We start from the raw sequence: 7,421 nt of genomic DNA on the forward strand, positions 1-7,421 counted from the left end.
TTATATGGAACACTGATGTGTCACAATGGGCTCTTGTTGTTTGTATGGAACCCTGATGTGTCACAATGGGCTCTTGTTCTTTATATGGAACACTGATGTGTCACAATGGGCTCTTTTTCGTTAAATGGAACACTGATGTGTCACAATATGCTCTGGCTTTTATATGGAACACTGATGTGTCACAATGGGCTCTTGTTCTTTAAATGGAACACAGATGTGTCACAATGGGCTGTTTTTCTTTAAATGAAACAATGATGTATCACAATGGTTTCTTGTTCTTTAAATGGAACACCGATGGGTAGCAATGGGCTCTGACTTTTATATGGAACACTGATGTGTCACAATGGGCTCTTGTTCTTTAAATGGAACACAGATGTGTCACAATGGGCTCTGGCTTTTATATGGAACGCTGAAATGTTACAATGGGCTCTTGTTCTTTAAATGGAACCCTGATGTGTCACAATGGGCTCTTGTTCTTTAAATGGAACACTGAAGTGGCACATTAGGCTCTGGCTTTTATATGGAACGCTGACGTGTCACAATGGGCTCTTGTTCTTTAAATGAAACCCTGATGTGTCACAATGGGCTCTTGTTCTTTATATGGAACACTAACATGTCACAATGGGCTCTAGCTTTTATATGGACCACTGATGTTTCACAATGGGCTCTTTTTCTTTTAATGGAAAACTGAAGTGTCCCTTTGTGCTCTTGTTCTTTAAATAGAACACTGATTTGTCACAATGGGCTCTTTTTGTTTGTATGGAACACTGAGGTGTCACAATGGGCCCTTGTTCTTTAAATGGAACACTGATGTGTCACAATGGCCTCTGGTTTTTGTATGAAACACTGATGTGTCACAATGGTCCCTTGTTCTTTAAATGGAATACTGATGTGTCACAATGGGCTCTTGTTGCTTGTATGGAATACTGAGGTGTCACAATGGGTTCTTTTTCTTTAAATGAAAAACTGATGTTTCACAATGTGCTCTTGTTCTTTAAATGGATCACTGATGTATCACAACGGGCTCTTGCTTTTATATGGAACACTGACGTGTCACAATGGGCTCTTGTTCTTTAAATGGAACACTGATGTGTCACAATGGGCTCTTGTTCTTTAAACGTAACACTAATGTGTCACAATGGGCTGTTGTTCTTTAAATGGAACACTTACGTTTCCCAATGTGCCCTTGTTCGTTAAATGGAACACTGATGTGTCACAATGGGCTGTTGTTCTTTAAATGGAACATTTACGTTTCCCAATGTGCCCTTGTTCGTTAAATGGAACACTGATGTGTCACAATGGGCTCTGACTTTTGTTTTGAAAATTGACGTGTCACAATATGCTTTTGTTCTTTAAATGAAACACTGATATCTCACAATGGGCTCTTTTTCATTAAATGGAACACTTATGTGTCGCAATGGGCTCTTTTTCTTTAAATGAAACATTGATGTATCACAATGGTTTATTGTTCTTTAAATGGAACACTGATGTGTAGCAATGGGCTCTGACTTTTATATGGAACACTGATGTGTCACAATGGGCTCTTGTTCTTTAAATGGAACACAGATGTGTCACAATGGGTTCTGGCTTTTATATGGAACACTGACATGTTACAATGGGCTCTTGTTCTTTAAATGGAACCCTGATGTGTCACATTGAGCTCTTCTTCTTTAAATGGAACACTGACGTGGCACAATAGGCTCTGGCTTTTATATGGAATGCTGACGTGTCACAATGGGCTCTTGTTCTTTAAATGAAACCCTGTTGTGTCACAATGGGCTCTTGTTCTTTATATGGAACACTGATGTGCCACAATATGCTCTGGCTTTTATATGGAACACTGATGTGTCACAATGAGCTCTTTTTCTTTAAATGGAAAACTGAAGTGTCCCATTGTCCTCTTGTTCTTTAAATGGAACACTGATATGTCACAATGGGCTCTTGTTGTTTGTATGGAACACTGAGATGTCACAATGGGCTCCTTTTCTTTAAATGAAAAACTGATGTATCACAATGTGCTCTTGTTCTTTAAATGGAGCACTGAAGTGTCACAATGGGCTCTGGCTTTTATATAGAACACTGATGTGTCACAATGGGCTCTTGTTCTTTAAATGGAACACTGACGTGTCACAATGGGCTGTGGCTTTTATATGGAACACTGATGTGTCACAATGGGCTTTTGTTCTTTAAATGGAACACTGATGTGTCACAATGGGCTCTTGTTCTTTTAATGGAACAATGATTTGTTAATTTGGGCTCTTGCTCTTTAAATGAAACACTGACTTTTCCCAATGGGCTCTTGTTCTTTAAATGGAACAATGAAGTGTAAAAATGGGCTCTTGTTCTTTAAATGGAACAATGATGTGTCACAATGGGCTCTTGTTCTTTAAATATTGCAAAAAAAAGGGGGTGACAAAAAAGCACAATAGGGTCTTATCCACGTTACAAGAGACAGTATATCATGAAATATGCTCACCTGGTTAGGATGAGATAAGAGCGTGTAGGTAGCGGCTGCTGCAGATCCACAGGTCTTCAGCGACCAAAGAAATCATGAATCCAAAGGGAGTTTGTAGCTATATTCCGCGCTGCCGCTTTAGACAAATTCCAGGAGAGTGCTGTATGATTGCAGTGGTTTTATTCTACGCGTTTCAGGGGTCTCTTGCCCCCTAGGTGGTATTTCCTGATGAAGGGGGCATGAGACCCCTGAAACGCGTAGAATAAAACCACTGCAATCATACAGCACTCTCCTGGAATTTGTCTAAAGCGGCAGCGCGGAATATAGCTACAAACTCCCTTTGGATTCTTGTTCTTTAAATGGAACACTGATGTGTCACAATGGCCACTGGCTTTTGTAGGAAACACTGACGTGTCACAATGGGCTCTTGTTATTTAACAGCTGCGCGGCAGCAGTCAGCTTCAGTCTGCTGAGGGAGCCTCAGCAGACAGTTGGGGTTTTTGGGGAGGTGTGGGGGTTTGGACCACACTCGTTCTTACCAGTTTAATATCTGATACGTCCCCTATCTGGGGACCATATATTAAATGGATTTTTAGAACAGGGAGATGGTAAAAGATTTTGCTCTATTCCCTGCATGTATCGTCCCGTCATAGCAGTATTTTTGGGGTTGGTGCGCTCTCTCTAAACCGGTTTCAAAAAACAGACTGAATTGAATTGAAACCAAAGCAAGTTGTCTTTTCAAAGCAATATTTGAATGCTTTTTTCAACTTTGGTTGCTCTGCATTAGTTTTTTCTTGCTTAACGTTGCACATTTCAAATTCCTTTGGCTTGATTTAACTTGCCCAACTCTGCTACATCAAGTATTATTCACCTCTATATGGAATGTATTGTATTGTATTCAATCTGTAATTTAATGATCTGTCTCGGCCTTTGCTGCTTGGCAGGTATAGGTGTGATAAGCTGCAGTAATGTGATTCGCTTTGCATAGATACATTTCTGCACACCCACCTGCTACAAGGCCTGCAGCCCCTTCCCTCATTACTTCCCACCTTAATTCAAGTATCCCATGTGTAGTTAAGTTGTGCAATTTCTAACACATTCCTGACTCAGTGACGGCTATTTTGAAATATTGTCACCCTCTTGTTGCCTGCCAACTTTTACATTTTGAAATTTACTTTTAAGTTTTGAATATATATATATATGCATTTTTGTATATTTATATGAATTCAATTAAAAAGAAACAATTTATCTGGCTTGTTAATTGAATGTTCGGCCTATGTTCACCCGTCTGAGAGTTTAGTAGTGGCTTGTACCAGCTATGTGCGCTGCCTGCCTGCAGTAGATAGAATGTGTTCCATTCATGGAACACTGTGATAGAATGTATTCTATTCATGGAACACTTTGACGCTTCACAATGGGCCAATGGAACAATTGGATCACTTGTCACAATGGGCCAATGGAACAATTGGATCACGTGTCACAATGGGCCAATGGAACAATTGGATCACGTGTCAGAATGGGCAGCCCAGAGTATTTAACAGCTGCGCGGCAGCAGCCAGCTTCAGTCTGCTGAGGGAGCCTCAGCAGACAGTTGGGGGGGTGGGGGGGAACCACGCTTGTTCTTATTAGTTTAATATCTGATACGTCCCCTATCTGGGGACCATATATTAAATGGATTTTTAGAACAGGGAGATGGAAAAAGAGCTTGATCTATTCACTCCATGTATTGCCCCGTCATTGCGGTATCTTCGGGGATGGTGCGCTCTCTCTAAGCCGGTTACCAATAACAGACTGAATTGAATTGAAACCAAAGCAAGTTGTCTTTTCAAAGCAATATTTGAATACTTTTTTCAACTTTGGTTGCTCTGCATTAGTTTTTTCTTGGTACATGTTACACATTTCAAATTCCTTTGGCTTGATTTAACTTGACCAACTCTGCTACATGAAGTATTATTCACCTCTATATGGAAGGCATTGTATTGTATTCAATCTGTAATTTAAATAATGATCTATCTCGGCCTTTGCTGCTTGGTAGGTACAGGTGTGATAAGCTGCAGTAACCTGCTACAAGGCCTGCAGCCCCTTCCCCTCATTACTTCCCGCCTTATTTCAAGTATCCCATGTGTAGTTAAGTTATTCAATTTCTAACACATTCCTGACTCAATGCTATTTTGAAACATTGTCACCCTCTTGTGGCCTGCCATCTTATAAATTTTGAAATTTACTTTTAAATTTTGAATTTATATATCTAATATATAAAGCTCAATGTGGATGTGTGTATGTATGTGTATGATCGGGATTAGCATCCGCACCGTCGCAGCTACAGCCACAAAATTTGGCACAGTCACACATCTGGACCCAGAGAGCGTCATAGGCTATGTTGTGAGGCGAAATTTTAACCCCATGCATTCCAATTCACCAAATAATTTTACCCCTATCTACATAATGGGGAAGAAGTGTATGAATGTATTGTCATCTGCACCATCGTAGCTACAGCCACAAAATTTTGAACAGTCGCATGTCTGGACCCCGAGAGCGTCATAGGCTATGTTGTGAGGCAAAATTTTTACCCCGCGCGTTCTAATTCACCAAACAATTTTGCCCCTATCTACATAATGGGGAAAAAGTGTATGAATGTATTGGCATCTGCACCGTCGTAGCTACAGCCACAAAATTTTGCAAATTCACACGTCTGGACCCCGAGAGCGTCATAGGCTATGTTGTGAGGCAAAATTTTAACCCTGTGCGTTCCAATTCACCAAACAATTTTACCCCTATCTACATAATGGGGAAAAAGTGTATGTATGTATAGGCATCTGCACCGTCGTAGCTACAGCCACAAAATTTTGCAAAGTCACACGTCTGGACCCCGAGAGCATCATAGGCTATGTTGAGAGGTGAAATTTTAACCCTGCGTATTCCAATTCACAAAACAATTTTACCCCTATCTACATAATGGGGAAAAAAGTGAAAGGAAAAGTGTTGGAGGCAAATTGACAGCTGCCAGATGTGAACAAGGGGACTTAAAGAATGAGAGCAATGGCGCCAACGAGTATATACCGTACAGTTGCTAAGGTGGGGCCCTGACATGGGTTACTCACCACACACGGGGATATGAACACACACACAAAAAGCGCCACACTACCACGTGCTTCAACACATATACCACCCTCAGCACACATTTCACCACACATACACCAACCTCGCCACATAAAAGTCGAAACACAAGAATCGCCACTCAAAACTCGACATGCTGCCCCAGAGCTGTTTAAAAGATTAAAAATGAGCTGTGATTGGTTGCTATCAGCAACAGTTTTCTTTGTAGACAGTTGTGGTAACTGAGGCTTATTATTCTTATCATTTCTCTGGTGTTATCGTCTATTAGATACACGGCTCAGCAGACAGTATCACACAGGATAGGATTAGACACACGAATCAGCAGTCAGTATCACACAGGATACGATTAGATACACGGCTGAGCAGTCAATAACACACATGATAGGATTAGATACACGGCTCAGCAGTCAGTATCACACAGGATAGGGTTAGATATACAGCTCAGCAGACGGTATCACACAGGATAGGATTAGATACACGGCTGAGCAGTCAGTAACACATGATAGGGTTATATACACAGCTCAGCAGAAAGTATCACACAGAAGAGGATATTTGGGTAATTGTTAATTTGTGTTGCAAATCTGTAGTGTTGAATATATGATGTGAAATGTTTTTATGTGCAATATAATCATTATAATTTGTTATAACTAACCACAGTTGGTTACTAGGCCCAGGCAACGCCAGGCTCTTCAGCAAGTATATAAATATATATATATATATATATATATATATGTATTTGTGTATATTTATATGAATTCAATAAAAAAAAATTCATCTGGCGTGTTAATTGAATGTTCAGCCTACGTTCACCTGTCTGAGGGTATTCTAGTTGCTTGTAGCAGCTATGTGCGCTGCCTGCCTGCAGTAGATAGAATGTGTTCCATTCATGGGACACTGTGATAGAATGTATTCTATTCATGGAACACTTTGACACGTCACAATGGGCCAATGGAACAATTGGATCACGTGTCACAATGGGCCAATGGAACAATTGGATCACGTGTCATAATGGGCAGCCCAGAGTATTTAACAGCTGCACGGCAGCAGCCAGCTTCAGTCTGCTGAGGGAGCCTCAGCAGACAGTTGGGGGGGAACCACGCTTGTTTTTATCAGTTTAATATCTGATACGTCCCCTATCTGGGGACCATATATTAAATGAATTTTTAGAACAGGGAGATGGAAAAAGAGCTTGATCTATTCACTCCATGTATTGCCCAGTCATTGCGGTATCTTCGGGGATGGTGCACTCTCTCTAAACCAGTTTCCAAAAACAGACTGAATTGAATTGAAACCAAAGCAAGTTGTCTTTTCAAAGCAATATTTGAATGCTTTTTTCAACTTTGGTTGCTCTGCATTAGTATTTTCTTGGTCCACGTTGCAGATTTGAAATTCCTTTGGCTTGATTTAACTTGCCCAACTCTGCTACATCAAGTATTATTCACCTCTGTATCGAAGGCATTGTATTGTATTCAGTCTGTAATTTAAATAATGATCTATGTCGGCCTTTGCGCTTGGTAGTGTGGGGTAGTGACCACTGTGTCCGCTAGGGGGCACTGTTTGGATGTCCCAGGACAGGCGTATAAGCATTTCCAGTGTCCTGAAAGCAGTAGGATGCTGAATGATCGTAATGCATCTCAAGGTGAGTGGCCTTGAGATGAAGACTTGTGTATGTGTTGATCAGCAGTGATACTGCAGAGGTTCCATGTCAATGTCTTAGGGAAGTCTTCAGGTAGCTGGAGAGACAGGCAGGACCAGCTACCTACAAATCCACCCAGGGGTGTGTTTAAGAACGCCATAGTAAAGTGTGTATGAGTGGTTGAAGAACCTGTGATGAGGTCATAGCCATGTG

General features: G+C 40.9%; 1 non-coding gene and 2 pseudogenes across 1 annotated transcript; all 3 read left to right on the top strand.

The window, feature by feature from the left end:
• The first annotated feature begins 2,942 nt into the window (after positions 1-2,942).
• On the top strand, positions 2,943-3,136 carry LOC141064168 (U2 spliceosomal RNA). Its single transcript, XR_012225405.1, has one exon. It is a non-coding gene; the product is annotated as a U2 spliceosomal RNA (small nuclear RNA).
• Positions 3,137-4,042: 906 nt separating this feature from the next.
• Positions 4,043-4,223, top strand: LOC141063677 (U2 spliceosomal RNA; annotated as a pseudogene).
• Positions 4,224-6,651: 2,428 nt separating this feature from the next.
• On the top strand, positions 6,652-6,824 carry LOC141063799 (U2 spliceosomal RNA; annotated as a pseudogene).
• Positions 6,825-7,421: the final 597 nt, after the last annotated feature.

This window comes from Dendrobates tinctorius, unplaced genomic scaffold (genome assembly GCF_039654945.1).
Source record: "Dendrobates tinctorius isolate UK_male_01 unplaced genomic scaffold, ASM3965494v1 ptg000250l, whole genome shotgun sequence".
In the NCBI taxonomy this organism is placed as follows: Eukaryota; Metazoa; Chordata; class Amphibia; order Anura; family Dendrobatidae; genus Dendrobates; species Dendrobates tinctorius.